The sequence below is a fragment of the Mustela nigripes genome, chromosome 4 (assembly GCF_022355385.1).
Source record: "Mustela nigripes isolate SB6536 chromosome 4, MUSNIG.SB6536, whole genome shotgun sequence".
Classification (NCBI taxonomy): domain Eukaryota; kingdom Metazoa; phylum Chordata; class Mammalia; order Carnivora; family Mustelidae; genus Mustela; species Mustela nigripes.
This window is the reverse complement of record NC_081560.1, coordinates 17,640,848-17,654,500: the sequence shown is the minus strand read 5'-3', so window position 1 is coordinate 17,654,500 and position 13,653 is coordinate 17,640,848. Positions and strand designations below refer to the sequence as shown.

General features: G+C 53.7%; 1 protein-coding gene and 1 long non-coding RNA gene across 7 annotated transcripts in view; one reads left to right on the top strand and one right to left on the bottom strand.

The window, feature by feature from the left end:
* The first annotated feature begins 3,121 nt into the window (after positions 1 to 3,121).
* Positions 3,122 to 13,653, top strand: part of TMEM140 (transmembrane protein 140) — a 14,639-nt gene continuing 4,107 nt past the window's right edge. Inside the window, exon 1 of one of the 2 annotated variants that reach the window (XM_059396360.1) lies at positions 3,122 to 3,441. The gene's annotated coding sequence lies outside the window, so the exon portion shown is untranslated. The remainder of the gene's footprint in view (positions 3,442 to 13,653) is intronic. The other variant, XM_059396359.1, reaches the window with a different exon arrangement.
* Positions 4,849 to 13,653, bottom strand: part of LOC132015681 (uncharacterized) — a 10,983-nt gene continuing 2,178 nt past the window's right edge. The window contains exons 5-10 of one of the 5 annotated variants that reach the window (XR_009403742.1): positions 13,381 to 13,472; positions 13,078 to 13,188; positions 10,358 to 10,437; positions 10,046 to 10,241; positions 9,112 to 9,303; positions 4,849 to 6,632 (exon numbers count right to left, since the gene is read on the bottom strand). This is a non-coding gene — a long non-coding RNA (uncharacterized LOC132015681). Of the gene's footprint in view, positions 6,633 to 9,111; positions 9,304 to 10,045; positions 10,242 to 10,357; positions 10,438 to 11,184; positions 11,358 to 13,077; positions 13,189 to 13,380; positions 13,473 to 13,653 lie in introns of all 5 variants that reach the window. The other 4 variants (XR_009403744.1, XR_009403743.1, XR_009403741.1 and 1 more) reach the window with 4 other exon arrangements.

Below are 13,653 nucleotides of genomic sequence, written 5' to 3'. Positions count from 1 at the left end.
GCTTTGTTCCTGTATTCAATACTTTGATGCCCTTAGATTTTATTCAGTTAAATTTTTGCCTGGGTGGCTCAGATGGTTAAGCGTCTGCTTTCAGCTCAGGTCATGATCTCCCGGTCCTGGGCTGGAGCTAAGCCCAGTGTTGGGCTCAGTGTTGGGCTCCCTGCTCAGGGGGGAGCCTGCTTGTCCCTCTCCCTCTGCCCCTTCCCCACTTGTGCTCTCTCTCTCAGTCTCAAATGAACAAATAATTTTTTTTTTTAATTTCCCCTTAAAAAACAATAAAGGGACAGAGACCCAGTTCTAGAACACCCTAAGTGTTTCCTCCATCGACTCCCTTACGAGAATACCATCACCGTTTAAAAAAAACACCACCACTCATTTTAAGTCTCAGGTCTCAGGAAATTGTCCTAAGGGCATACAACAAATGAAGAAACATTCAAGAAAATTTACCAAAAAAAAAAAAAAAGGAAAAGAAAAGAAATTTACTACATCTCAGACTTAAGCCATACCCACTCCTCCCTTCCCGCTGGTTCAACAAGAGGGAATGTCCCCTCTCCCTGAGCGGGTGGCCAAGGTCACAGTCAAGGGCTGGGGCATCTCCCCTGCAGGCCCGCGCTGCTAGCATTTCTCCGGTCCTACCTCAGTGCCACAGAGACTCCATTCCGGGCAAGTACAACCAAGAGGACATGGCCTCCCCCGCTACACCGCACCAGAGCACACAGACCCCCTTTGCCAGGGCTGGCTCCCCGGGCGGGGGGAGGGAAGAAGTCGGACCAGGCGGGAGGAACTGCCTCACACCCACTGTGCTCCCGCAGAGGCCGATGGCCACCCCAGGAGGAGGGGCAGGCCTGCAAACCGAGAGCTCAGGCGTTCTCCGCAAGTACACGGATGTGTTTGGAACAGGGTGGGGAAAGTTCACCCCCCAGGGGGCAGGCAAAACCAGTGGTGAAAAAAAGTGATAATAAATAAATGAAAACAAATAAACAAAACAAAAACCAGTGGAAATTTGGGTGATAAGCAATTAAGAGGAGACTAGTAGCTTTGATTAGAGCAAGAAGCTCACCACCAGCTGTTGCCAGAGCCAGTAAAAGATACTGCTAGAAAGAGCCTCTAGGGTGTTTAAAAAAAAAAAAAAAAAAAATTACACTTCCAGTTAAAAATGACCAGCTGGGCACATTTCATTTTGTTCCTTCTCAAAAGCCCACTAAAATCATCATTTTTGTTTAAGACAAAGCTGCACGGATGAGAACAGGAGAGGAGACCCTGTGGGAAGCTTTTGTAAAGCAGAACAGCTTTAAACTCACAAAATAACACGGAGGCCAGAGAGAGTGGAATCAAGCTTTCAAAATTATAAATGCAAGTTACTTTCACCTAAAATTCTGTACTCAATCGACCTTTGATTGATCAAGTTTAAGAGCAGAATGAAGACTAAATCCGTAAAAGCCTCTGATGATGGCAACAGGCGATCCCCAGTCAGACGGAGGCTAAGGGAATCCCTAGGATGGGGGGCGGGGAACCTTCCAGGAGGACTGCGCTGTGCCCAGAAGGCAGAAGCGGGTCCAAGGGCACTCCCGGAGTGAGTGACTCTGGGGAAGAGGTAAGTACCGTGCATACACATTTCTTGAAAAAAGATTTCAGATTTGCGGGTTGGATGGCTGTTAAGCACAGAGGACTCCAAGCAAACAAAGAATTAAGGCAATTATCTCCAGGGAAGAGTAACAGTTTTCCGAGGAAGGAAAAACAAAACAAAACAAACCAATTTTCTACACGGTCCCACTACTGTGTGTGATGTTTACATAGGACAGTACTGCAGACACTGAATATTGATGAAAATAAACTTTTGAGATACCCAGCCTGGACACAGGAGCAAGAGAAGACTCGGGCTTAGGGAACCCGGAGTCAGGGCGCTGTGACAGCTGTAACAGCCGATTGGTTCATCAATAGATTAGGCCTGAAACCGAAAACCCAGAAAGTACTGACCTACTGACCCGGGAGGGTTATTTGGAGAACTGAGGTAAACGCTGAAACAGGTGAAAGCACTTGCTCCGGCGAAGGAGGGAGAACGTGGATTGCTCTTTCCACAACAAACTTTTGAACGCTGGGCTCTATCGAAACTCTGCGTTCTGGCTTCCAATAAATAAATGGCCAATAATGTCTCTTGAATACCATATCACTGTACTCACCAGTGTTTGATTTTCACAGTAACTACTTTATATTTGTACCAGAAAGTTATTTCTGTCTCTGCCTTCAAGGCATGGTCATGAAGGTCACGCCAAATATTTAGAAATCCGGCTTTTGAGCAGAAACAGCTGCCATCGCCGCGAGCCCAGGACTCCGCACTCAGGGCGAAGCGCTCGCACGCCTCAGCCCTGGTTTCCAGAACAGCCTGGGGAGCGGGTGCCCGGGCCAGTCACAGAGAGGAACCTGATGCTGATGCTGAGAGCTTGAGTAGATAATTAGGAATCTGCAGCAGAGATTCCTGACCCCAGCCCCCTTTTCCTCCTACTAGACCTCATCCTTCTAGGTTTGAGTTGGAAAGAATTGCAAATAAATGAATAAAATATTTTTTAAATAATAAAAGAACTACAAGGGCGGGGGATGAGAAGGACCGGGGAGGGGAAGAGAAACCCCGAAGGACTCCAGTATTCCCACGGTGGCTGGCCCCCGACCTAACCACCGAGCTTTGCTCCACATTGGAATTCCCAGCTGGTCCTGGGAGCCAAGGAAGCAATTTTTAAAAACTCTGGCCAGGAACCCCCTAGGATCACAAAATAAAGGCGTCGTCCTGCTCTGATTTTGAAGGAAGACACGTCCCAGTGGGAACGCGGAGGACACCTGGGCTCGGTCCCGGGAAGACACGTCCCAGTGGGAACGCGGAGGACACCTGGGCTCGGTCCCGGGAAGCCCCGTTACCCCGCAGAGCCGACTTCGGGAAAGCAAGGGACAGGCGGGGGAATGGCCCGGGGTCTCCGACCGCGGACGGCGAAGGGCCCCTCTCAATGAGGTCCTAGGCCGTGTTTCCGCGGCGCCCGCATCCCGGCGGTTTGCCGCCCCGGGTCCGTGTGCGACGCGGCGACACTCCCCCGGCTGTGGCCGGCCGCCGGCTAGCGCGGGGCTCCGGCGCGGGGACGGGCCGCCGAACCGCAGCGCCGCGCGCGTCCCCCTTTCCCGACAAGTCACGAGCCCCGGCAAGGGAAGAAATGAAAGTGAAATCAGCTGACGGGGCACCAGTCAGCACTAACGGCCCGGCCCTCCCAGCGCTGTTGACTTGGGCACCGGTGCGGGTGCGGGTGCGAGCGGGGCCGCCGCCGGGACCGGGACCGCGACCGCGACCGCGTCCGCCCGCTCGGCCCCGCGCCCCCGGCCCCTCTCCCGAGCGCGCCGCCGGGACGCCGGCCGGAGACCCGCCCGCTCCGCTCTCCGAGGGCTCGGCCCCCCGTGCGTGTAAGTACCTGCCCTGCGCGCGGCCCACCTGGCCCCGGCCCGCCCCGGCGTGAGCCCGCGCCCGCCGCAGCCCAGGCGCCAGCGGGGGTCCCGGCAGGGCGGTGGGCGAACGCGCGCCCCCGCGCCCCGCCCCGCGCGCTCTGCCTCCCTCCCGCAGCTGCCTCCAGCGCCGGCCGGGGCGCGTCCGAACCCCGAGACGGGGCGGGCGACGCCAGGGGCCCCCGTGACAGACACCCGGGGACAAGCGTGAGCGCCAGGGCTCGCCCCGAGTCTGGACACACGAGCGTGTGTGGCGCGCGAGGCGGCCACGGCGGCCGCTCAGCAGAGCCGGGCGGCCGGACACGAGCAGATCCCGGACTCGCAGGAGCTGAACTAGTCCCCGAAGTTACAAAAACGCGCTTCCAATCCTTCGAATACACAGTCAGAAAGACCAGTGTTCTTGACTCGGAATCTTACGGGGTCTGCGACCTTTCGACCGTCTGTTCCTAGACTGCGGTGCTCCGCGTGCCTTGATGGAAATTCACGGCGGGAGCTTAGGGCTGCTGGGGCTTATCTTCAAATAATTTAATAGGGGCCGTTTCCTTAAGAACCTCCGTTACAGTTCTTCACCTGTAAACCCAAAGGCTCCTTTAGGAAAGAAAACACACACACACACACACACACACACACACACACACACACACACGATCCTTCTTTCCTTCCTACCTCCTGGCCACTACTGTACAGTTCTCAGGATCTTCTCCCGATCCCCCATTCCTCCCCAAGCCCTAACCTGAGACTCTTCATTAGACTGGATTCTGTACCTATTCCTCTTTCTCGGTGTTCTTTTCAGCCAACTCCTGCCTTATCTCACCGAATGATAAAGGTTGTTTATGTTTGTTTTTTAAGTTTCACTTTTACATAAATACAACACATAATTCTGCAAATATTTTCAATGCAAAAAGAGAGCAATTGTCCATAATGCCACCATCCAGAGACGGATCCCACGGCGAGAATGTTTCCTGAGTCTCTTTCTTGCAGTCGTACTGTAGAATATTTTAGACGTGACTTGAATCAAAGGCGGCAGCTTTATTCTAAAGTCGGCAGAGTTTGTTGCTGTGATGTGTCTTAATTCCCATGGTGGGCATTCAGGTTCCTTCCTGGTTTTTGCCAAATACTAACTACCATGAACGTTCCTGTATATAAATCATTGATTGCATTTCTGGTTGCTGCCATAGGATAAACTCCTGAGTGGGACAACTAGACCAAAAAGAATGATTTTTAGGGGTTTTGGTGCAAATTGCCAAATTGCCTCCTAGAAAGTCTGCACAGCTGTTTAACCATTCCCACCATCTGTCATACGTTCTGCGACAACCAACATTTTCACCTGCGATTTTTTTTTAAAGATTTTATTTATTTATTTATTTGACAGAGAGAAATCACAAGTAGATGGAGAGGCAGGCAGAGAGAGAGAGGGAAGCAGGCTCCCCACTGAGCAGAGAGCCCGATGCAGGACTCGATCCCAGGACCCCGGGATCATGACCTGAGCCGAAGGCAGCGGCTCAACCCACTGAGCCACTCAGGCGCCCCTTCACCTGCGATTTTGATGGGGAAACTCCTAGGTTATTTAACTTGGCATATCTTTGCTTACATTACAAAACGTATAGACTTTTCTCATGTTAGTGAATGATACCGTGATTTACATAAGGAGAATATATATTTGGTCTTTATTCCCCTTCTTGGCACAGAGTTCCTAAAACCTTTGGAATTTCATAAGTGACCATAGAGATAAAGGTATCTTCTTCACCCGTTAACAACCCCTTTCAACCACATCTGGGTTTATGTTAATGACCTGACTTTCGGCAGGGCTCTACAGATGGGGTTTGGTTGCCCCAGAAGCAACCTCGGGATTAGAAGGGAAATTTAGTCACACCCCACAATCTGGGGTGGGGGTGGGGGGGGCAGACCAGCTGGAGTCGGTCACCCATGCCCAGCGCCCAGTGATGTCATCCGTGGGGCAAGGTCATGAAGTCTCCTCTGAAGTGGGGGGTGGGGCAGGGGTGGGGCCGCTTAGGAGACTGAACCCTTGGCCAGTGGGACCTGACACTCTTCAGATAGATGGTGTCAGAATTGAGTTAAATAGGACACTAGTTGATGTCACGAGAATTGTTTGGCTGAGGGAAACTCCCGCACCTTAGGTAGAGTGTAGAAAGCTACACGGACCTATCAGCAGTTCTTCTCTTCTGAAACGTCTTCATATCCTTTGTCCCTCTGTACAAGGGTTGTTCTTCTTACTTATTTGTGTGAACATCTGGTATATTCATAATAGTAATAATTTCATATTTATTGCAGATATTTTCCATGCTCATTGACTTGTCATTTTATGATGTTATATAGAAATGTATCTTCCCATATGGTTAAGTCCGTACAATTTTTTTTTTTTTGTCATTTCAATTTGCTTTGAAGTTCCAAGTGTTCTTTCTCAGTCGTAGATCAACTCTTCACCCTTTTCTAGAGCTTTTCTTCTTTCCTTCTGTTCATTACATGTCTCGCTTGGACCCATGTGAATTTTATTTCGGTTTGTGGCGTGAGACAAGGACTTATACCAGTTTTGTTCTGTTTTCAGTTAGCTCATTGACGGCTCCAGTGCTGGTTAATGGGAAATCTTCCATGGAACTGTAATGCCACATTTTTTTTTTAAGATTTTATTCATTTATTTGACAGAGATCACAAGTAGGCAGAGAGGCAGACAGAGAGAGAGGGGGAAGCAGGCTCCCCACTGAGCAGAGAGCCTGAGGCGGCCTCGATCCCAAGACCGTGATCTGAGCCAAAGGCAGCGGCTTAACCCACTGAGCCACCCAGGTGCCCCTATAATGCCACTTTTATCACACATTAACTTCCTACGTGCGGCTTTTCTGAGATACTCCTGCTTCCAGCAGTCCCTCCCAGTACCCCTGGGGGGCTACCATTTGGGGGGTTGGGATCCAATTTCCCCTGTTATGTCTAGGAATCCACCTGGGAACTGGATCCGGGGATTACTTCGCTGACTCTAGCCTGCCGTGGCCATCAGAATGGTACATCTTCAAGTGATGTAGTCAGTGTAACCTGCCTGCAGGTTTGATCTTGGAATCCACGGACAGCGCGTTCTCATTAGAACTGAGAGTCCTCAGAGATTGGTACCCGGGGCTGACAGCACCTCGGCGTTCTCAGCCCTGTCAAATGACAAAATGAAAACCGTTCAGTCATGGGTTTACCCTTCCTTGATGTGAGGGACGACGAGCCGTGGATTGGGGGAGTATAATGCCTCGTGGAGCCCAGAGCGCCGGTGTAGGATTGGGGGCCAGGAGCGGATGGCCGAGAAAAGAGCAGTGTGGGAAGCCGTGGGCACGACTGGCTGGGAGGTCCCACTTTGCGGTCCCACTTTGGGTACGGCCAGCTGGCAGAAGCGCACTGGGGACTGTGCTCTGTGTGTGTGTGTGTGTGTGTGTGTGTGTGTGTTCGGTTTCCTTGACGGGTGCCTCCCAGACCGGCTGACTTGGGCTAGAACCCGGGCTGGGCCCCGCTGTGGCCTCCATGTCGTGGCCCAGCAATATGAAGGAATCCCCGGGGTCTCCCCCAGCCTAGACGTCAACAGACTTTGGGAGGGGATCCCCAGCCGCCCAGCGCTTCTGTGAGGGGAGCTGCCGTCTGTCTGCTGGGCCGCAGCGGGGCCGTGGGGGTGCTCCCCAGGGCGGAGGGCCAGAAGGAGCCGCAGCCCCGGCTCTCTGCTCAGGCAGCCCATCCACACCAGCCCCGAGTCTGACCAGGCCAAGACCCGGCTTTCTCAGGCTCCCAGATCTGGCCCTGAAGGCTGGAGGGGGAGGCCCCACAGCATTGGCTACACAGTTTAGGGGTGATTTACTTTCTCAGGGTTATTTTGTGCCTGGCTTGAAGCTCTTTCATATGTATTACACACTCCCCAGGGAAGAACCCTCTCCTGCCCTGAGAAGACTCGGGTGAAGTTCTGGGGAAACTTAACCATCCTTTCAGCCAACTCCCTAAAGACCTCTTGCAAAGCTGAAGGTCTAGGCCTTAGTTCCGTCGCCCCCACCCCCACCCCGGGGTAACCGCACTCAGGTAGGCCTGGGTGCTGCCCGCAGGCCCAGCCGGCAGGATGTGCGTGAGGTAATCCCAGGACTTCACTCCGTCTGTCCCAAATCCCAGGTCGGCCTGCCATCTGGGCGCCAAGCTCCTTGGGTTTGGGGGAACAGGGATGTGAGTTAAGGGAACGCTTGGTTAGAAGGATAGAATTCACACTTGTCACCCTGGCCTACAAGACCCTCAGGGACTGGGGACAGCTCACTTGTCCAGACTCGTCTCGTCCCCTCTCCTCTGTCACAGGGCTGCAGGCACCCCAGCCCTGGAAATCTGTTCGTCTCCCAACCAGGTGTTTATAGCTACTGCCCTCACTCCCTGGAAGGCTCTGGAAGACTCCAGAGGGCTCTTTCACGTCCCTCAGGCCTCAAACCAAGATGTCTCCTCCCCACGCAGGCCCTCCCTGACCCATTGATCCAGGCTAACGGCTTCCTCCAGCCGCCATCTCTCCTTTACTTCACCCTGTTTGTTTCCTTCCCAAATCTTTCCAGAAGTTACCATTATATTTTTTAAAAGTCTACTGTTGGCCTTTTCTCCCAACAAGAAAGTGAGCTCAGTGAATCCAGGCCCCTGGTTTGCCCAGAGAGCTACTGATTCCACAGGGCCTGTGACAGAGGGAACCATCCAGAATATGCCATTCATGGCATCACAAGAGGAGAAACCCTGGCCCCCTCAGTAGGAGGGGGGCTGTGGCTCTCATGACGGGATTGCAGGCGAGGGCCAGGCAGGAGACCCAACAGCCAGCGGCAGCCCTAGTCTCCAGTACTACTCGCCTTGGCCCTCTGCTTTGGTCTGGTGAACCCCAGTCTTAGCCTCCCATCAACCGGCTGCGGAGCCCCACCGCTAACCACCAGATGCAGGCGGGTCCAAGGCGCAGGCACACACGCCTTCAGAAGGAGTTTTTCGCTCTCAGAACTGTCTTTGACCTCTGCTCCCAGCTGGATCATCTGCTTGCAGGGGCGAATAAGCAGCAAAACAGATGGTCCAAGAGCCAGGTGGCATTGCTGGAACCCCAGATGCGGCCTACTCGAGCAGCTTATGTACATGGGGGGTCTGCAGACCCATGATTTTGACCCCCAAGTGCAGTCTCGTGCTCTGGTCCCATTTCTGTGGGCGAAGCTGCTTTCATTAACGCGCAGCATAAAGGACATCTGACTGTCGCACACTGCGTAAAAAGCCACTGTGGGGCCTCTCCCCTCCGCACCCCGGGCAGCTGCCCCGCACTGCACACACTTGGGAGGCACCACTGCGGCCCAGTTTTGAAAACTAAGAACCTGGGCTCGTGTTTCTGCCAAAGGAAATATGACACATTTCCCCTACTTCTTCCCTTTTTATTTTTGTCAGGGCCACACCCCAGCGGTGAACACACTGGTCCTGTGTTCAGCCCAAGGGGCCTTAGTCGGGCCAGGCCCCCTCCTCCGACAGCTAAGCTCCTCCCCTGTCAGACTGGCGGGCTTTACTCTGCTAACTTCCCTGGCTTCGCTCTCCATTCACGTGGCTCACCCGGCCTGGGGTGGGGGTGGGGGTTTGCGACACCACAGGCCCAAGCTCCCAGACCTGCGCCGGGGTGGGCCGGCTCTACGTCCCCGTCCCTGTGTGACACAGCATCTGCATCAGACGTTGCTGAAGACCCTTCCAGGACTGCAGGTCCTCCGGGGGGGGAGCTCTGCTTCTGTCTCCTCTAGCGTCTGACCGCTGCCGGGCTGTGGTGCTCTGGGCTTAACTTCTAGGAGTTTCCATTTCCTCTCTCTGGTAATAATAATTAAAATAGTACTTACTAGGTAATGTTCCACATGCTGAAGATAAATTCACCTCATTTAATTCCTACAACGTCTACAAAATAAGTTCTAGTAGACCCATTTTCCAGATGAGAATACCGGGCCCTGGGATGTTAAGTAATACAGATGGGAAGCGGTCAGCCTGGGATTTGACCCCAGGACACGCAGCTGCCACGTCTGTGCCCAGAAGCCTTAGCCCACGTTGTCTCCTCTACGTGAAGGACAAACACGGACAATGGTGCACCCCGGGCCTCAGCAGGCTCGTGCCGGGCTGGGGGGAGGCAGGTTCCACAGTGATGACGACCAACCTGCCTGACAGATGTCACCATCCACCTGCTGTGGGGAAGTGGGGAAATGGGGAAGTGCCTGACCTTTACTGAGCCTCAGGCTCTCCTCTGGAAAACGGAGATCAGGACCACAGAGCGGCTCCCCCAGGGCTCTTGTGAGAACTTAACAAAGCAGTACTTTCCCCATGCTCGCTCAGAGTAAATGCCCGCGAGATGCTGGTCTGTTTCTAACTACGAGCAAGGTCTCAGCCAAATTAGATTTGCTTGCTCTACGCCTTCCACTGACCAGAGAGAATTCTCAGGGCAAGCTCTGCTCGCTCCTTTCTCTGCCAAAGGAAATAGGACACATTTCCAGCTTTCTTAAATCATTAATGAACAGGAAGGCCGGGAGGTGAATTTTTAACTGATAACCACCTAGTAACCCACCTGTTTTCTCTTTCAAGCTTCTGTTCAGACAACAAAGTGATACCGTCCAGGTTCTACCGGGCAGTCCCGTTGGCGCTGGCTGTGCTGGGCAGGCGTGGGGGGTGGGGGCCACTGCCCTTGACCCCAGCTGTGCCCACATCTCGTGCGTCCTCCTCTCCGTGTTCAGCTCTGGAAGCTGGCGGCTCAGAGAACAGATCTGAGAAAGAGAGGACATTCTTGCAGAGAGCCCACATTTAGGAAATGGGAAGAACACAAGGGCCAGAAGGAGGAGAACCAGGACAGAGGAGTAAACACGGCCGGGAGTTTGATCACCTCGGTGTGCTGTTGCCTCAGCCCATTCAGTCATTCACATGTCCCTCGGTCGCTGAGTGTCTGCCTTGTGCCTGGTGGCCCTGGGGGTTGGAGACATAACAGTGAAAGATAGACTTTTGGTAGATAAACAGCCAGTCAGCTAACTAGAGATACATGAAAATGAGCGGGAGACGAGTCCTGGCCCTCATGGAGTTTACATCCGAGTGGGGGTTGTGACGAGAAAAGGTTGAGAATGGGAGAGGGCTGCAGAGAGGGCGGGCAAGGGGCCCCGGGAGCACCAGAGGCTGCTGTGGGGGCGGGGGGGGGCAGTCAAGGTGAAGATGCAAGGAGTGGGGAGTGGTCTGGCCTCCCCGGGAAAGCAACATTGGCGCACAGAGACCCAAGGGAGGCGAGGGAGGGAGACCTGGGACAACAGAAGAGCATTCCAGGCAGAGGTACTAGCAAGTGTCAGAGCCCTGACTTGCCTCAAGTTCTTGGAAAATACAGCAGAAGCCACCGTAGTGGAAGCTGGGGGGTGGTGGGGGGAGGTGGGGAGGGAGCAAGACTAGTAGGAGACGTCCGGTTCCTAAAGGAGCAGGAAGAAGGCCAGGTGATTGTTCATGCTGCCACGAAAGGCGGCACCCTTGGTAGCAAAGTTACCCTTCGTAGCAAGTTCCAGAAGACGCACAACCCCCCAGGGAGAGCAGAGGTTAGTGTTCCTGGGGGATTAAGTCGGAGGTCCCGGAATGCAGGGCGCACGCTCCTGGAGGGGCCACTGTCTGTGGGTTCCCGATGACCCACCGTGGGCCACACTCCAAGGGCTCACTGAACACCTAGCGAGAACAGACCTCCCGCGGGTGCTGGACAAACGATCATCGGGCATGAAAGACGTGCAGGGGCGCTCGGTGAGGCCCCCTCGGGGCGTCCTGAGGGAAGGGGACAGGTGGGAATCGGGGAGATGGTGAGAGCCCTCAGCCCCAGCTCTGCGGAACGACTGCTCTGCGTACTGGATGTCATGAGTCTGTGGGCAGGAAGAACGAATTGAAAAAAAAAAAAAAAAAAGGATGAGGGTGGGTCTTTTTGGTTGTTTTTATATAAGACAAAATAGAGGAGAAGGGAGTTTTGTGGGAATCTCGATCATTGGCACAAGATGAAAATGTAATACTGAGAGCCATGAGTAGAGCAGGGACAATAGAGAAGCCGTAAGTAAGTGCGGGGTCCGTGTCGATGAAGCTGCGGGTCCTTTAGCGGATCACAGAGAGGGGCCAAGCACGCTCCGGAGATGGAGACCAGAGCTACCGACCCTCCTCTGTGGAAGGGGACGAAGGGACTAGGACCGTTTGTAAGGTTTCCTTTGACTCTACGACTCAGGAGAGGACATTTCGGTGGTCTTGAGAAGCAAGTGCCCATGGCAGGAGGTGGTGGTTCACCCCCATTCACCTCAGCATTAGTTCTAGTCTGACAAAATAATGTCGAACAACGTAACCTACACAGATGTCCTCGTGCTATCATGGTGTTTACGAAGCAGGATACAAACATATTTACGCAAGCCCAACTGTGTAAAACAATGTTATGGAAGGAAATGTGCTGTTAAGAAGAGTTGTTTCTTCAACCTGAAGTTACAGGTGATTTTTAGTCATTTGCATATTTTTCTAGTTTTCTTCGATCGGCATCTATTGCTTTATTATAAACGGGGAAAAGTTCAGCTAAAAAAGAGCAGCAGTGACTCAGCAGACTGCTGGGTTCCCCTCTGAAGGAAGCAAGGCTTACTGTGAAAGGGAATGAAAAAGCTCATGGCGGCGAGAATGTGACTGCTAGGATCGTTAAAGGCCAAAAAAGCTAGGATGGGCTCCTGGTGCAGCAGAGGAGAGGGCCACAGGCTTTTGCAGCCGAACATCCATCTGCGTTCATTTGGAGACGTTTAGACAAAGAAGCTAGAACCAGCCTCCAGCCTTAGTCCACGAGGTCCTGAAGCCTGTCCAAGTGTCCCACAGGACACAGGACACGAGCAGCAGGAGGCCCAGCACTGTGCACCCCGGGAGCCGAGACACCAAACACAGCCCGCCCCTCACCTCAAGCAGCTTTGCTGGCTTGTTAGGAGACGTGCCTGAGATTCCTAACGGATGCCCCAGGGCCCTTCCTCCCTCCCTTCCTCATTCATTCATTCATTCAAAAGTTCCTAGTGTGTATCACCCCACATTTGGGACAAAACGGAGAGCAAACTAGAGGGAGCCGGTGTCCGGAGGATTTAGAGGCAGAAAGCAGGGTCGGACTTCAGCAGTGGGGTGGGGGGTGCCTGAGCACAGCAAGGGTGGAGAGCACAGGGAGCAGGCCCCCCCTCGGAGAGAAGTGCAAGTTCAGAGTGGCACCAGGGGGCCGTGACCCCGAACTCCAGGAGAAGGAGCTGCGACTGAACTCTGCGCCTGTGACGGGGGGGGAGAAGAGACGCCAGGGGCGACCACCTTCTCCGCAGACCCACTTCTGGGCTTCCCAGCTGCAGTTTGTTTCTCTCTCGGCTGAGAACCTACCAAAGGGCAGTTGAGGAAGAGAGAGATCAAAAACAAAGGCGAGGCTGGCACTCCCACCCCTTCCAGAGGCCAAGTCTGTGGCATGGAGGGGGCGGGGCTGTCTTCTAGTCGAAAATGCTTAATAATAGCGATTTCTTTTTTAACCCATGTGTAATGGCCGGAAACAGGGGCAGCAAGAGGGAGCATTCAGATGAAGCCACCCCTGCTCCCCACCTCTGGGTCCAAGGCAGCGGAGGCAGGTCAGACCTGACTTTCTGCAGCACACTTGTTCAAATCAGGGTTCCAGCCCTGGAAATCGTCTCCACACCCTGATACCTAAACCCACTAAAAACACAGGTACAGGTTTTTACAAGCATTTGTTAAATACCCCAAACCATACAAAACACCCTCCTGCTGGGGATTCCCTGCCTCTCCCTGTCCCGTACCCCCCACGCCCTCTACACCTCAGGCCAGACTGGTGAGAACCCCCATTATGCTAATCTCACAACACCGGGCCTAAAGACACCTTTGTCTTACCTGGTAAGTCTTGCTGTCACAGCACAAAGCTCCAACTGCATTCAAACGGCCTCGGCCTCCAGTTTTCATTAATTCAGGCCTCCCAGTACACACTACGGAAGGAGGGGGGAAGGAGGGGGCCTCCTCCCTCGGGGATAGCCCTGCGCTCTCCCATCTCCGAGCTCCCCTGGAGAAGCCATGGGCGGGGGCCTGTGTGCAGGTGCTCACAGGCTCAAAGCCTCATTGCCCTCACAGCTTGATGTTTCTGTTCTATTGGGCCCCAGCCTCACCCCC